General features: G+C 45.3%; 1 protein-coding gene across 3 annotated transcripts in view; it reads left to right on the top strand.

Annotated features, from left to right (window-relative positions):
- LINGO2 (leucine rich repeat and Ig domain containing 2) overlaps positions 1-17824 on the top strand; it is an 837999-nt gene that overhangs the window by 122666 nt on the left and 697509 nt on the right. The window contains exon 1 of one of the 3 annotated variants that reach the window (XM_048503785.1): positions 10336-10469. The exons of 1 other annotated variant lie outside the window; for it this stretch is intronic. The gene's annotated coding sequence lies outside the window, so the exon portion shown is untranslated. Of the gene's footprint in view, positions 1-10335; positions 10470-17824 lie in introns of those variants that run through there. One more of the 3 variants, XM_048503784.1, reaches the window with a different exon arrangement.

Below are 17824 nucleotides of genomic sequence, written 5' to 3'. Positions count from 1 at the left end.
AAACAGCGTGTTCCCGGTGCCGCCGCCCTGGGGATGGTAGAGGGGAGCCAGGTCGGTGCTGCTGCGTTTTAGCAGCGCCGCCTGTGCGAACGGCTTCCTGGGGACGGCATTTTTGCCGTCCCCAGGGCACCATAAATGGCCCGTGAGGAAAGGGCCAGAGTCTGTAGTCCTACCAGGTCTTAACCAAGAAGTCAGCCCTTTAAGGTGGAAAGCTGGAAGTACTAAAAAGATAGGGAAATGATCTCATCTTTCATTCTGCAGCCTTAGCAACATCACTGGCTTCCAGTCAGGGAACTACAACAAAAATGCTATTTTTTCAGCATCAACATATGGCCCCTCTTCGTAGAAGAACAGAGTAACTTGCCAGATTTGACTCAGTGTAAGAACAGTGTCCAAAAATTTAACTGGATACAGAATTTCAAATATGACAGCCTTTGCAATACTGAAATTAGTTGGATGATCCTTGCACAGCAATACAATGGAGGTAGAAATGAAGATCATTTTTTAAAAGTATAATGTGTAATAGTAACTGGAGGTTCCAAGATGAAACATTGCCCCCTGAAGAATGCTATATCCTGGAAAACAGCAGTTGCCAACACAGACAAGAGAAGTTAATCACTGTGGATATATCCCACTAGTCTACTCAGCTAAATGTGGAGGTTTCTTTCAGTAGAAGTCTTCTTTTTTTCTGCTGGAGGAAGGCTCCTTGGGATGGATGAAGAAGTGTTTGGCTTTATTCTCTGGTTTTCTCAACTGCAAGGACTCTCAAAGCAGCGTACAGCCTCCTTCCCTTCCGCACAACAGACACCTTGTGTGGTGGGGGGAGCTGCGGGGGTTCTGAGAGAACTATGATTAGCCCAAAGTCACCCAGCAGAATTAATGTGGAGGAGGGGGGAAACAAACCCGATCCTCCAGATTAGAGTCTGTGATTCTCAACCATTACACCATGCTGACTCCACACTTAGCTTAGCAAAGTGACAAGATATGATCCTATTCAACAGGTCAGTCCATTTTTAGACAATAGTACTGGAGGCACAGCCTGCTATCCTCTTTTTCAAGCCTCCTTTCCATGAAACTAGATCCTGACTAAAGTTGGTGGAAACATGTCCTGATAATGAGGAATTCTTGCTGTTGGGATAAACCTGCAGCAACAATATATGAATAAGATAAGGTTCCAATAGCAGTGAAGGACTGTGCACTTAGAGCCAGCTATGATGCTTCATTGTTTACTTAGTAGGAGAAAGAGTCACATATATTTTTGAAAACTTGTTGCAAGCTGCCATAAACAGTTATCTGAAGAGGTGGCGAAGAAATAAACTATATAATATATGGGATGGAAAGTCGATCTAGTTTGTGAATATCAGTGTATCAAATGGAGTGTCTCGACGGTGATATATAAAGGTTTTTTTCTCCACCCAACTTAGAAAAACTGGCTATAGATATTACAGTTTGACACAATACAAGTTGCCTAGATACACTTGTTCCAAAATTACCTATAAATAATTGTTTTTATCTCTGTATCAGACATGCTGAGTTTTAGTGTGGTATGAGCAATATGAAATCTGCCTTAGAAGTCTAATGGGGAAAACAGTAATTTAGATATTCTTAACTTGATCCAGCACTCAGTTGCTCTTCATTTTACTGAATCAAGCATTGCTGACTGGATATCAATGGTTGTATGCCAAAATAGTATTTGGGCAGCTCATTTCAGAGGGGGGATGAACACCCCCCCCCCGAAGGCAGCACAGCCCTGTGCCTGCACAAGTGCAAACCCCACTGGTGTAAGGGGCAAATGTGCTGGCAGAGAGGGGTGGGTGCTGCATGGCTCAGAAGTGCAGCTCACTTCCAGGCCCACTGGCACAAAGTGCTGCTCCAACATGGTTGGGGCATTCCAGAGGTGGGGAGAGGGTGGAGCCAGCTTCCACAGCCTGTCTGGCCCCCTTGAGCCACCAGAGCTGACCTTGGAGATATGCTACATTTTCCATGGTACATCTCCATTTATTCCTATGGGGGATTCTGGCCAGTTTTTTTGCACTGCCGGATAGTCCCTTGGAGGGGGTGGGGTGGCACTGGAGTGGCACTGCCCTGGCCCACCAGCCCACTGTGGATTGGGTTGTAAGTATGTTAGTGGGGAATATCCATTTATACTAGCATTCAGATATCATGAAATGTGATGAAATCCCTTTGCATGACATCTATCCCCTTTTTGATCTAAACAACAAAATCTTAAAGTCCTAGAGAAGGTTAATTGTCATTATGTCTCAGTCCCAAACATGCTTTGTTAGAATATCCCATTAATTTCATCCCATCCGACACAATCCTCTGAAACATGTTAGAATGGCCACTAGGGTATTTGAAGCCATCTCTCTGAGGCTCTCCATTTCCCCATCATTAAAATAGAAGCTACCTGGTTCCAAGTAGCATAAACCCCAACCACATATGTAATATTGGAGAATGCATCCAATCAGTCCCAGAACTGTTTGCCCGTGGTTGACTTTTGGAGGAGGGAAGGCAGTACAGTATAGTCCACTGTCGTCAGATCTTGGAAGCTAAGCAGAATTGGTATTTGAATGAGAGACCTCAAGGGCAGACTGCAATGACAAACCATTTCTGCTTCTCACTTGATGACACTTATGTATGTATGACTTTTGTACGTATGTATGTATTATGTATGTAGGACTTTTGGAGGCATTTGACTGGCTACTGATAAAGGATGTGGATATCTTTCTAGTAAGTAAAGAGCTGTGATCCAGTGTAGACTGACATTCAAGGAAGACTCCTCACTTAACAAAAAGGAACCCTCAGATATTACCCAGAGTCCTGAGCATAGGTAGACACTTGGTTTGACCCAGCATAGGTACTATTTTGTTCTCCTAGGCTCATTCCGCACATGCAGAATAATGCACTTTCAAACTGCTTTCAGTGCTCTTTGAAGCTGTGCGGAATGGCAAAATCCACATGCAAACAGTTGTGAAAGTGGTTTGAAAATGCATTATTTTGCGTGTGCGGAAGGGGCCCTAGAGTCTGGGTGCTCTGTTATTTGTAGTAGGTGCCTAACAGTAAGGACATCTGGGCCTGCAGCCAAGATCATCATTTGCTACTTGTTTACCATTTGCTAGAGACTGACAGTGTTGCATCCAAGACTCCCAATGCTTCAAGGGGATAGGAGACATCAAAACTGTTGTGGGTGATGTGGAGTGCAGCAAGAGAAAAAAAACACCCCTTTGCAGCAGGAAACCTCTCTTTCCTTATCACTGTCTCTGCCACAGGTAGTAACTGATTTATGGGTACATTGCCCATGACAAAGCATGTCAGTGCAGGACTGCATAACCTTAATCTTTCACAATGAAATGAAAGATAACTACCATGAACTAAATCACTGCAACTGGATAAACAAAAAATCCCAGCTCACTCCTTCAGAGGAACTCCAACTGTTCTTGGTAATACAGTGCTGCTCTCTTTTTGTTTCTGTATGGGGTCAAGTTAACTTGGTATTTAAACAGCTTGTACATTGATTTAATGGTAAGCACATTGAAAATACTGCTAGTCGAGCTGAACAGCATGCTTGTGCCTTTTCAAAATAACATAAAACCTTGATTTTGCAAATAGCAATGCACTGACTGAGCTGCCAGGCTGTATGCCAAAAGTTCTCAGATATGTACCACGTAAATCTATTGACTACCTCTACCAACAAAATTTTATCTAAGGCAAACCTAGCAGCAAATCGGGGCGGCGGGGGGGGGGGGGGGGCTTTTTGGACAAAAGATCTCAGGAATTTCAAAGAGCAAAAAAAGTTTCTCTGGGCAATTTTGCCTGTTTTTAAGCAGACACTGGATTTGGCCTAAGTAAAATTCAAAGTAAATATACAGGTTCTCCCTCAGATAAAACAACTAACTAACCAGACACATTTTCAGCATATATATTAAATTTCTCACAGCACTACTATTATCAGAATGTCCTCCCCCTTGAAAACTGTGTAGAGCAATTAATAAGAAGAATGTGTATCCCCTACTCCCATCTATGAGAGCCAGCATGGTGTACTGTCAAAGGCTTTCACGGCCACAATCAACTGGCAGTTGTGGGTTTTCTCAGTTGTTTGGCTGTGATCTGGTGATTTTAGCTCTTAATGTTTCACCCACATCTGTGGATGGCACCTTCAGAGGCATGTGATGGCAAGATGTGCTTCTCTCTATGGACATAAATCACCAGACCACTGTCACACACTGGAAAACCCATAACAACCAGCATAGAGTAGTGGTTAAAATGTTGGAATAGGATCTGGGAAACCCAGGTTCAAATCCCCACTCCGGCTTGGAAACTCGTTGGGTGATCTTGGACCAGTCACATACTCTTAGCCCTGACCCTAGATATTATTTGGATGGGAGACCTCCAAGGAATACCAGGTTGAAGAGAAGGCAGGCAATAACAAATCACCTTGCTGTGTGTCAGCTGTGACTTGATGACAAAACAAAAACACACTGGGAAATTTAACTAGGGCCCCTTCCGCACACGCAAAATAATGCGTTTTCAAACCACTTTCACAACTGTTTGCAAGTGGATTTTGCTATTCCGCACAGCTTCAAAGAGCACTGAAAGCAGTTTGAAAGTGCATTATTCTGCATGTGCGGAATGAGCCTATATCAGAAGATTCTCCACTTTGGCTTTCACATTCATGCAGAATAATGCACTTTCAAACTACTTTCAGTGCTCTTTGAAGCTGTGCAGTAACTGGCAACAAATCCACTTACAAAGCGGTTCAATGAAAAATAGTTTAACTGCATGTTTACCTGTCTTGAAGAATACTACAAGGATTCAACTTTCAGATATTTTCCTTGAGTAGAACCTCCAAATTTAATCTCAAATTACAATTTCACCTATAATTCGAAAACAACAGTAAAACTTCAAGTATTATTTAAATCTTTATCTTTATTAGTACCTTTACCATTGGAGGAGAAGAAAGTTGAGACCACAAAGATCTTTTCAGTGGCGGTGCCTGGTCTTTGGAATGCTCTTCTCCAGGAAGTCTTGCTTTGTGTTTTCACTGTTAATGGTTTATGTGCTCCACAAAGACCTTTTGGCTTTCTCCTACTTTTACTGAGCTGTTTTGCTATTTTTTCTTGCTGATCTAATGGATGGTGACGGTTTTTATTTTAAGGGTGTATTGATTATTTTGAATGTTTATTGTTTCTAACTTCAGTTTTAGCTGCTTTAGACAATAACATTAGAAATCAGGTTACAATATATAGTGTGTATCAGGAAATCAAATATACTTTTCATAAAACTGGTAATCTTAAGCATCTTGCAGAAAACAAGTGAAGAGTTTGAATGGAAATGTTGACAATCACATCTTAACATTCTATAAATGAGGACCAAATATCTAGGTAAGCATCCTTGTGATCCTATTTCGTGTACCTTGTATGCTTTAGGCACAAATCTTAGCAAAACCTTTTCATGGTAATGAACTTGGCCCCCAAGGTCTGGAGTGCATTAGAATCTTGCTTCCAGTCATTGATTTTAATGCTTCGATTCCATCACAAAAATGAACCCTGGCGGTAGTTCGCTAGGGGACATGTTGACGAGGTTGGTATAGAAGTTAAAACAGCGGCAGCAATTTTATAAAGTTTTGTGAATAAATATCTGTCACTGTAAATGTAATGAAAGCTCTTTGCTCTTGAATTTCTCACCTTTTGCACTCAACCTTATTTGAAAGGTTGTGTCTTCACACTGTAGCTTAGTGGGCTTCTTTTGTGGACTTCTTCCTTCTGAGACGTCTTCAGGAGGAACCTCAACAGTGTGGTTAGCCATAAAACAGGAGACAAATGAGAGTTTATATCAGTGAAAGCTGAAACTTTTTTTCCTCAGAGATCCTAATCTTTTCCTTCAATCCAGCACATAGCTACCCCCTCAACCTTTTCCTTGGCAACTTGGTGTGAGATGGGATAGACCCCTCAAAAGGGAATGATTGGAGTGGAGTATCTACTCATATGCCAACACTCTAACTGCAACAAATTACCCATTAGTTTTAACTGCCTCTGTTAATGTGCTTCCAACGGGCAAATAACGTGTGTATTAAACAATAAATAGTCCAAATTATGGATGTTGCTATGCTGTTATTTTCAAAAAAGGATACTGCATTGGTGAACTTTAAGTTGGAATAGATTAGTACGTCCTTCCCTTGAGCAGTTGCATTGGAAACAGCAGCCAAAAAAGGAACTGCAAATTTATCTGTGTGAGTAGCATATTGGTACCCCCCATGATAAGGCAAGCAGCCCACACAGAACATCCTGTGTAAAAAGGCAACAGGATTGTGGGGAAGCTGACAGGATACTGAAGCAAACAAGAAGCATCTGGAGAAGTCACACAGGGCATCATTCAGTGAGTACTGAGGCTTATTCGCTGAAGATGAGAAAAGCAATGTTTGGAATACAGTGCTGTAGAGAAGGATTTAGATGTGTTTTCTTTGGGGGGAGGTTACATGTTCTATACACCCAGATTAGGGCTTCACAGATCCCCTGCAGTGCTCTTTACCCAACAGTAGCAGTCCCTTAAAATACACATCAGATAAAGAAGATCAAAGTATCAGCCATGATCTGCTAAAAACATTTTGAAGCACTAGCCAAGATTTAAGTATTACTTATTTAGAAGAGAAGAAGAGTTCAGATTAATATCCCCCTTTCTCTCCTGTAAGGAGACGCAAAGCAGCTTACAATCTCCTTTCCCTCCCTCCCTCCCCCCCACAAAAAACACCCTGTGAGCTGGGTGGGGCTGAGAGAGCTCCAAAGGACTGTGACTAGCCCAAGGTCACCCAGATGGCATGTGTTGGAGTGCACAAGATAATCTGGTTCCCCAGATAAGCCTTTACAGCTCAAGTGGCAGAGCAGGGAATCACTCGGTTCTCCAGATGAGTGCACCTGCTCTTAACCACTACACCACGCTGGCTCCCAATATTTTGCTATTTACACCTGGCTTTCCCCTCTAATGGGGACCCAAATCAACTTACAATAATTTCCAAAAGAACTTGCCCTGTGACAGATCCTGGATAAGGGGACTATCACAGGAGCTGAGATACCCAGAGCTAGCTGGAGCCTTGGGGAGAGCCTACAGGAGCAGGGAAAAATAACTGACTGTGGGCGTCACCCCTCCCCGCCATCCTTGCAAGGTGGGCAAGCACATTGGTGAACTTATAATAGAGCAAAGGTGCACACTAAAGTTAGCAGTTACCAGCAGGCAGACTTTAATGGCAAGCACTTAACAGCACTCTTGCATGTTCTTTACCTCTCCCTTTCCTTTCCCCCTGGCCTCCTCCCCTGTGTTCATTTCATCCTGCTGAAAAAGTTTCTTCCCCCTGTTCCATCCCACTAGTGGTTGGCAGGCTGTCTGCTGAGCCCTGCTGCCTTGAGACTGGCTCCTCAGGGCTCTGGGTCCTCCTCTCTTATTGCAGCCTGGTCTGGGCTGTGCTAGCCACACCCTACTCTACTCAACATGCTGAGCCATGTTGGTTGCAGTTTGGTTAGGGCTGTGCCGACCCCACCCTTCTCAGTGGAACAGCTGAGGCATTCTCTTGATTCCCGCAGCTTATCCTAGCTTTTGGCTTCCTGGAGGTCCTGGTGTTTGCTGGTACATCCAGGGGCAGGGCTGCTAGTTGAGGGGCATTCTGCAGTCCTTGGGCAACTGTCTGGATGAGGGAGAGAAGTGGAGATGGGAGTGATGGGAGGCAGACCCATCCCTGGACACCACCTATGGAAAGAGTATAGCAGGGAATGTCCTCAGTTGGACAAGCCTGGCTAATCCTCCTTGCTGCCATACAGGGTGAAGAAGTCATTCCAGTACAGGGCTGTCATTCCAGTATCAGGGTATTCTATATGGTCCCAGAGACCATTGTTGAAATCCAATCTGCATTTTCGTTGCTACCTTTTTTGTGATGTATTTCAATGGAGCCATGCAAGTCGATTGGCATTCCTGGTTCCCATTATTTCAATGGGTCTTCCAGCCTCCCCCATTGTTTTCAATGCGCAATCCTGTCATTCCTTTAAGTACATCCCAGAAGAGCAGCAAATGGCACCTGCAGAAAGTAGCACGAGGCTTCCGGAGGTCTGGCCCGCCCCCTTCTTTTTACTCCTCCACCCCCCCCCCCAAATGACACTGTGGGTCGTTGAAGCGCTGGAGCTTTCGCCTGAGCGCTCGCAGTCTCGCTGCTCCTAGAAAAATACATGAGTTTTGTCAGATTTTCCACTTAGTGGATTGCTCTAACACGCACATTTTTGTTTGTCAGATGTGAAACCCAGCCTTTCCTACGCCAAGAATATTTACTACTTAGTTCCGGTCCTGATTTCATCTGCTACCAGAGTAGAGATTAATGCGCTGGGGGCGTAATGCCCATTGGGCAAAGGTGAGCAAGGTGCCCAAAGGGGGCATCCCACCTTAGTGGGGGGGGCATCAAAAAAAAAGAATGCCGGGAGTTACGTTTTTGGAGTAATTTTTTTTTTAGTGGTTTTCCATTTTTGGCCTGCAGGGGGTGCAGTTTTTAGGCTAGTGGCACCAAATTTTCAGCGTATCATCAGGAGGGTGTCCTTATGCTACCCCCCCAGGTTTGGCAAGGTTTGGTTCAAGGAGACCAAAGTTATGGACCCTCAAAACTGTAGCTCCCATCTCCTATTAGCTCCCATTGGAAACAATGGGGGATGGGGCACCCCCTTTGGGAGTCCATAATTTTGGACTCCTTGAACAAAAACTCACCAAACTTGGGGAGTAGCATAAGGACAGTCACCTGATAATACGCTGAAATTTTGGTGCTGATATGTCAAAAAATGCACCCCTACCAGGCACCAATGTCCTGGTGCAAAAAAAAATTTGGTCCTGGTGGAGTGGCCGCCCATGGGGGGGCGGGCATCCAACTCAGGTTTTGCCCAGGGCTACAGTTTGCCCAGGGCTGCCTCATTATGCCCCTGCGTACGCAGGATTGTGTGTGATTCCAAGCCCAATCCAACCCAATCAAGGACATGAGTTCCATTCGGCAAGGAGCAACTTTGAGCAAATCTCCAGCGCTAGAAACGAATGGCGTTTCCATTTGGGAAAGGGGAAAGCATCTTAGCAGAAGGGACCTTTGATCAGTCAGATCCTTATGCAAATTTATTCAGAAGTGAGCCGACTTCAAAGGGCTACAAGTGTATTGAGGGCTGCAATCTAGCAATCCCCGATGCTGTGAAATTCAATCTAAAAAGAACATCCCGGTTCACAGAAGCACAGGCGCCTATTGTGGCACAGAACAAGCCACTGCACTCTCCAAAACGCAAACCCGCCAGGTCGTCCTTTAGCACTTGGCAAGAGCTGGTCCGGAGCCGAGGTGCACGAAGCCCCGCGCACCTGCGCTTAGGGATCCAGATTGCCAGTCTTGCCACCCAGCCCCCTGGAAATGGCTGCTTTAAAATGACTGGGTTTCCCTTTCCGAAAGCGGACCATTCCACCTGCTTCCACCCATCTCCTAATAGGAGCGTAACAACAAAGCATGGCAATGTCAAACAAGAAGGCGCCCATTAGGTGCTGACGTGCGTTCTCCTTCTCTCACAGGCCCGGCCTGTCACCTTCTATTCCCCCCGCTCCAAACGGGGCCGCGCCAGGGAGGGAGGACCCGCGGCGGAGCCAAGGATGCTGCTGCGCGCGTACTTGGAGAAATGTGGGGGCCTCTCCAGCTCCCCACGCAAAGTGCCGCGGCAGAAACAGCCTCGGCTCCTTCCTTGGCTCGGCGGCTCGGCCCGGGCGGGAAAGAGTTAATCTGCGGCGACTTGCCTCTCCAGTCTAGTGGCTGCTGAGAAGAGCCGGGCGGAGAAGCGGACGGGGAGACGGGCAGGGCCACGCTGGGCTCGGAAGCCGCCGAGGGTCGCTCGGCGGCGGGTGGTTTCACTGGGCTACCCCGCCCCCTCTCGTGCGGCTTCTGCAGGACTTTGGAGGCGCGCGTTCGAGCCGGGGAAGGAGCCGGCTTCGCACGCGCGTACGCACCCGCCCAGCCTCACCTCGAGCCGGCTGGGGCTCGCGGGCTGCATGCTGCTGCCGCCGCCGCCGCCGTATCTTTTCGCACCTGAAAGTTTCCGCCGCGTCGAGGCGAGCGAGCTGCGCCGCCAGAAGCGCCGGGGAGGCCACCGCCTCGCAGCCGGCCAGCTCCTCCGCTTCCAAGCCGTGTCCCAAGGGCGTTAAGGGCTCGCCGGCCGATAGGGGAAGCGCCCCGCGTTGGTCTCGTTTCCTTTTGGTCTCCAGGGATTATTGTGCGGAAAGGGGACACTGCCCAGGCAAGCCAAGTTGGAAAACCCGGCAGTTCCCTCCCGCGCGTCCCATCGTTGCCCGTGCCCGGATTGCTCCGTTGGGTTGTTCTCTTTCGGCGGCAGGATCGGGGAAGTCGGGCGCCCATCGCGGCTGTTGGCCACCAGCGGGGCTTGTTGGAAAGGGCGTCGGGAGTGAATCCCGGCTGCTTCCAGGTAAGGGAAAAGAAATCTTGACCCTCCCCCGCCCCCCTTTCTGCATTTCCAGCTTTTGATTCCCCTGCCTCGCTCGTGCCGCTGTGCCCCCGTTTTCTTCCTCTCCGCAGAAGTGGACTGCGAGAACCAAACCTTTGCCAACGCATCCAAGGAGGAAAGTTATTGCCTTTGTAATGAATGACAGGAAAGCTGGCGGATGGGGGGGAGAAATGGATGGATGGCTTGAATGGAGATGGAAGGAGTTTTCCTTCGTTTTGGACTTCGGGGTGCTTAAAATGTCACCTGGCGATGCCGACTATCGCTTTCCCTGGGGTCCCTCCATGTTCGGAGGGGGGACCCCTGGGATCCTCGCGCTTCAGCCCGGAGATAGCAACGTGTGTGCATTTTTGTTTGTTTGTTTTAGGGGAAGGTGGGGAGAGGCTGGGAACTGCCCAGTCACCTACTTTAGCTGTTCAGTCACAAAGCGGCGAGGGATTTAACTCGCAAGGAGGTTCGCCTTAGCTGCGCTTCCTTTTGCGTCCGCTAGAGGCTGCCCGGGAGCTGGCCAGAGAAAAGGACCCCGCTGAGAAGAAAGGCGACCCTCGACAGTTTGGTGGGTGGGCGTCAGCCACGCCTGGGGAGAGAAGGCAACGCCCAGAATGAAGCTCTCCCTTCCCCTGCTGGGTTACCCACTTGCTACCAAGGTTTACTTAAGCTGGGTACTCTTTAAATTTTTAGGAATGGCTTTCAAAGCAGTTCCTTGGGTGCTTTCGGAAAGGCTCTGTTGTCAGGCGGAACAGTTGCTTCCAGTTTATCTACATGGGCTGCTTGACATTTCAGAAGAAATGCCCTAAAACCTTTTTTCAGTTCCCTGTGAGATAGATTTTCCTTTATCAAATGCTTCTGCCTGACCCATTTTTTTCATGTGGTATAGCACTGCACAGAAATGTGCTTGAAGGAAATAAGAGGAAAGGAAAAGATTTACTGCACATTATTCTGCGAGGTCAGAGTTTAGAAACATATCTGAGCTTTCCCTGCTTAGATCTTTTGGGTTCTGGAGCTCCAGCCTCGTGTTCCCTTTTCCTTATAGCAGCCTGAGACTTTGATGGTTATATAACCCTATATACACAGTACACACCCATTCATTAAAGACTTCCCTTCCTAGTTCAGACATTTTCACTGTCTTTCTCCACTCATTTTCAGAACAGATCCAGTTTTCATTCCCAGTTGGTGATTCTCTGTAGGCGAAGCTGGGACTTCTTCTTCCCAGTCCATCTCTGGGGATTCATAGAGATCAGTGAGCCCGACCTTAGCAAGCCCTTTTAGTTTGGCAGAATCTGAAGCCCAGAGACCAAATGTTGGCATGCTGTTATCTGCTATCAAACTGCCTGGTTTCATTAGCTCTTCATCGTCAATCTCCACAGTACAATTTGGATATACTGCTGCATCTTTGATGCTCTGGACAAAAACATAGCCCATAAAATACTCAGCCCTGTCTGTAGACTTGGGGTGTGCCTGTGTGGGAGAACCAATGAGCCCTAAAGTGGATGGTCTCAGGTTGCCAGGAAACCCTGGTTAGATGTTCACTGGACATAAAGGGGAGAAATGTGGCTGCTTCCAATTGGATCCCGTACCGTGGGTCACCTAAAATTGTTCTGCTAATGGTAGGCTAGGAGTTTTACAAGTAGCGCAGCATTTTCCTGCCTTCTATTAAATTGCTGGGATCATTTGGGTGACTTTGAGTGTAAGAAAGGCAAATTGGTTTATTAATCCAGCTGTGAAGAAATATATTTTATGTTGTGCAAAACTGCCAAAAAATTAAGACTTCCTCTCCAGGATACCTATTTTCTTCAAACCTTGAGGAGAAATACTTAGTGAAGATTAAAGGGAATGGGGGCAGGATGATTGGGGAGATCTAAAAGAAGCAGAACCTATAAAGGCAGCAATAACGGATGGAGTGATCATTTCAAAGCAACATTAAAAAATCACAATATCTTTAGAATGGTGAGGGTGTCCCACATCTTGGCTGTGATAGGCATGTACTGTTTTTGAAAGCATGCTTCTCATATACTGTATGAACACCATTATGTTTCTCGAGGTTGGTTTAATTGCTGTCCAGATTGCATTACACAGCGTGTAACTGTGTGATATTTTTTTCTTAGAAAATTCCTTGCACATGCAAGTGCTGCCGTTGACATTTTTTTTTCAACCAGATGGTTTATGAGCATCACCAGGATAGCTTTGCCTAGTTTAGAAAAGTTTTAAATTTCTCACTGCTTGTGAAACACTGCTTCTGTTGTTCTTGTGTTACTGGTTTTATAGATTTCTGAGAAAAGGTTTTAAAGACATGGTGTAAGTGTGTGTGTATTTTTATTGCAATTCTCTCTGAAGTTATTGTCAGATGTTCAGCTACATACACGTGTGTGTTGGTGTGCATGCACGCGCATGTGCTCAGATTCCATCTGAAGCTTCACTGAATAATTCTTTCCACATATAACTGAAACTTGAATGGTTAGCCAGGAAATGAGAGACACTTTTTTGCTGTTGGCAACTTTGATGTGAAGAGTTGCCTTGCTTTTCACTCACCTAAGTGTGATGCTCATCATATGGTGGTGGGTCTTAAACATACCATGACTTGTAAAAGAGAATTAGGATAATTTTTACAGCTGTGGTCATAGTTTTATGGAATGGATAGAGAGGAAATGCACATCACAGTGCAGTTGTAAGTGCAGTCTAATTCTCCCACCTTTTCTTATCAGCAGGAATTTGGCTGCACCCCACAGAAACGTGATATCACATACACACAAAAAGATGTGCATTTGAAAGGATTAGGAAGGAGGTGTAATAAGCTTACACACGAGTCCGTCTGTGAACCTCATTCTTTAGGACAGCTCTTCCTGTCCAAATTCCACTGTTTCTGCCAGAAGCAGCACATCTTCCATGGAGCAGTTCCGTGAAAATATGCCTTACTGCAATACAGCAAGTACAAATAGCCATGCATATATTTTCCTGTCCTGCGACTTGGCTATTTAACCTATTTATTAATGGATTTTATGGTCACTGTTAAAACATTATGGAAGCAATTTAGAAACAGAGGCAATCATGTTTTATTCATACCCAGTAAGTAACGTTGGAGTATACTTAAATGTTGGGGTTTCCATTCAAACGGAATCACTGATGTGGAATACATAAGTAAATAGGTTGTGACATTGTTTCATGTGATTGGTGTTTCATTGTAATAATTTGCTGCATTTATTTTGTTGTTTCTAGATATTCTATGCAAGGGCTCTAGGTGGAAATATTTTCCTGTGTAGTAAGAGTGGAGGAAATACTAAGTGCCAGAGATGCTTTCCTGTATCAGATAAGCTACCTGTAAAGCCTTGTAATCCATTTAACAAGTAGCAATGAATTAAGCTCCGTGATTTGAATTGTAGTTGTTAAGTTGTAAAGACAGTGAATTGGATCTTGATAGTCCTGTGCTTACAAGGATCTCTTTAGCAATATGAATTTACTTTCATGGCTGTTGTCTCTGAATGGAGAGTGTTGCAGATTATGTGTTTGGGAAGGCTGCCTATCATCAGCATTCTAGAGCTGCAGCATCTGTGTGAAGACCATTGCTGTTGCTAATTTACTTACAGGTTGTGCTATTAATTATATTGATCACTGCTCTCACTTCAGTCAGACTGCTCCAAAAATAGGTAGAAGCTCCCACTTAAATCACTGGAGAGGCTTCAGTTTATTCTCTTGGTCTGGGAGGTTCAGGAGCGTGGGGGAGATGAAACAGTGAAGAAACAGAGAGAACCAGAAATTTGGGCTAGGTGGAAGCAAACTAGATGATGAATGCCCCCCTTTGAGATCATTTTCCTTTACTGCAAATACTAGATTAACAGTGTCCTCCTCCACCCGTTATAAATGGCTGGAGTTTTGGGGGCTATGTGGTTAGAACATTCTTAGCTTCATTTCTAGAGGGATATGGATGATTTCTATCTCAGTCACTGTATGACCTTGTATGATATGCCTGTATCTGTTTCTTCTAAACTATGTGTACATGAGGTCTTGCCTTAGGCTTCATATATGGCCATTTCTTTTAGCAAACCCATGAAGATTTCATCTATGTCCCAGTAAGTCTGACCATTTGGGTCCTATTCACTGACATTAAGAATGATTAATGGCCTTTTTTTTTGCAAGATGTAATTTCTCATTAATGACATGTCTTAGGATATCCTCTAGTGTCACTCTGATGCCTGAAAATATCCCTTTTGAATTACCGGTAAATGAGTTTTATGTGTAAGAGGTTGAACATGGTATTTTAACCGGTATTTTTTTCTCATCATGCATTAACCACTGTGTGAGAAAATGTGAATGAAAGGGGCTGATCCATAATAGTGTGCCTTACAGTTTACACAATTATTTTCACAGTTACATATACATTAGAATTTAACTGGTATTTTTTCTTTAAAAGGATACTCTGCTTTTTTGGTTGCATTGTTTTAAAAGAATGCTGTGTTGTATTTTTCCATCAGTGTATTTTTCCTTTTGTGAGAAGAGGTAAAAGTTGATCTGCCCTGCCGATTTCCCCTGTGTTGCTGCTTATTCTGGATCACGTTATGATTTCCAACATATTATTGAATGCCTGGAATGATCCTTAGCCAATTCATCTTCTCTCCCCACTTTGAAACTAGTTTGGTCCCAATTAAGTCAGCCTCTGTGCTGTGTGGGTTTCAGCCATACAAACATGGGACCTGCTCTTTGAGGGGCATTTCAGTGACCCACTTTCTTTTGGAAGAATGCAAGCCAAGTGTTTTCTTTTGTTCCTGGTCCTCTCTGAAAATCATCTTCATGATGATTATTTGCAATCAAACTGATCAGAGATGTGTATCTGTGAGAAGCTAATCTTGAATTCCCTTTGAACCTAGAAGCTGTTATCTGTACACTTTGCTGAGGAGTCTTATTCTTTTTATTGATATGCTTCTGGCTATTTCAGTGGAACACTTCTTGTAAAATTTATGCTAGGTGAGAGTAATTGATGTGCTGGCCTTTCCTTCAAGTGGACTTGACAAGAGTGGCACGTGTCCTCCTTTATACTGCAATAAATGCAATTCATTGTGCATTTTAAAAGTTTGTTAATAAAGAAGCAATTCTTTGACGTGGAGGCCCTAATTGCATAGAAGACACACTGAACTAAGAGTTGGGCTTAACTTCTCAGTCAATGTGCATAAGATCATGCTGTTGCTTCCAAGTAAGAGATGCAAAGAGACTTCATCAATTATTATAGATTTTTCCCCTTTGGAGTTCACTGCATGTAATAAGGATGTTTTCTCAAAAATGAGTCAGATGTAATGTGCTAAACCTTAACTGACACTGGGAAGAATCCTAAGCAGGTTTGCTTGGAATAAAGTACCATGTCATTCAATGGGGCTTATTCTCAGGAATGTGTGATTAGATTTTCTTTGCCAAAGTGACTGTGAATGTTTTTCATGTTGCTTAAAAACAGGCTTAAGATTTCGCTGGTAAAGCAATATGTTCAGGAAGAATGATTATATTTTCATTTTCAGTAGCAAACCATAAGGTGGATATGTTTGTTTCTTACTGAAACTAAATTTAGCTCCCTGGAGGATTTCTGTCTTTATCAGCTGCCGGTCTCTTATAATGCTTTTTGTTAATAGACGTAAGAAGTCTGTCTGTCAGGCTTAAAAAGAATGACCATAAAATTATGTTTTCATCCCTATTTCAGCTGACTAAACAGCCAACCAATAAATGCTTTGGTGAACTTTTCTCCCCCCTCCCAAAACATTAGAATTTAAGGGCATCCAATGAAGCTTATTCAGGATAGACAAAAGGAAATACTACTTGAGACAGTAAGGCCTTTCCGCATGGGCCATAAACGGCGGCTTGGGGATGGCAAACATGGCGTCCCCAGACCACCGTTCGCACAGGGGGCGCAGCTGCGTCGCAGCCGCGCCGCCCTCACACCGGCCGCCCATCCCGATGCCGGCGTTTTCCCAGTGCGCTTCGAAGCGCACTTGTTGAGGAAACGGCGGCTGGAAGCCGCTGCCGTGCGAACGGCAGTGGCTTCCCGGCGCTTCCCCCCTCCCTCCCTGTACTTACCTTGTCCCCGGGCCTCCGGCGCGTCGCCGAGGCCTGGGGACATGCCCCCCTGCCCTGCGCCGCTGGAGCAGGCGCGCAGGGCCAGGGGGGCGTGTCCCCAGGCCTCCGCGGCGCCGGCTGCCCGGCTCTTTCTAGGACTGTCCATGTGGACGGTCCTAGCGTCGTCGGGTTGGTGTCGAGTACGCCGACCCGGCCGCTTCCGCATTCGTGCCGAAACGGCCTGAGATATGAAAATATGGCATCAATTGACAGCGGATATAGTAATGACCACAGGCATAAATAGTTTTAAGAGATGATTAGACAGATACAGGGAAGATCATGGTGACTAGTGGCTGCTAGGGTGACTAAAGGTTACCTCCACATTCAGAGGCAGTAAAAGTCTAAATCCCAGTGCCAGGAGGCAACATCAGGAGAAGGCTTTGGCCTCTGTGCCTTGTTGTTGGACCTTCAGAGTAACTGGTTAAGGCTGCTGGGCTAGACGGACTAGATGATCTGATCCAGCATGGCTTTTCATGTTCTTAGCACAAGGTTTTGAATGTCTCTAATCCTTTGTGGAAGAGGGTTTTATTAGTTAATTTAAAACTTTTTATAAAGGGGGATATAAAAGAGCTGTACATGTTTTTAAAAGATGTGGTCTACTTTAGCAACGATGGCTGATTTAAATAGGAGAAAACTAAAAATAGATTGTGTTATTTCTTAAGAGGAAGCAGTCAGTATTGAAGAGATAGGCTATTGTTCACTCTGGTTTTAATAACCATAACCATAACAAACCTTTATTTTTTTAAAAAAACTGCATTGCTTTTGTACTGTGCTCTTCTTCAAAGGGTTCAGGACATGGGTGACAGCTGGGATTGCAATCACTATGTTAACAGATCCTGAGCAAATTTAATTTGATTATTTTAGCAAATCCCAGAAATTTTGAGGTTGGGGTCTGGGTAGGGTGGATTTTGCTGAGAATGTGACATTACCTCAGTGGTGTAGCACCAACGGGACGGGGGAGGGTGCGACGCCCTGGGCAGAGCCAGAGTGGAGGCATGGCCAGGCTGCAGAAGGGGCATGACAGGGGCGTTCCAGGCAGGGGCGCAGGGCGTGCGTGCGCCCTGGGCGGAGTTTCCCCTTGCTCCACCTCTGCATCACTTCCTACTGATGTTCTAGGAATTCCCACTAGTATCTGTAATAATGACCATAGAAACATGAGTGAAGTTCTTGAGTATCACCATAGAGGCCTTTTCTCTCTCTCTTGCTCCTCAGAGTCTCAAGGGCAGGGG

The sequence above is a fragment of the Sphaerodactylus townsendi genome, linkage group LG07 (genome assembly GCF_021028975.2).
Source record: "Sphaerodactylus townsendi isolate TG3544 linkage group LG07, MPM_Stown_v2.3, whole genome shotgun sequence".
Taxonomy (NCBI): domain Eukaryota; kingdom Metazoa; phylum Chordata; class Lepidosauria; order Squamata; family Sphaerodactylidae; genus Sphaerodactylus; species Sphaerodactylus townsendi.
Note: the sequence above shows the minus strand (reverse complement) of the source record. Positions and strands in the feature narration are given on the sequence as shown.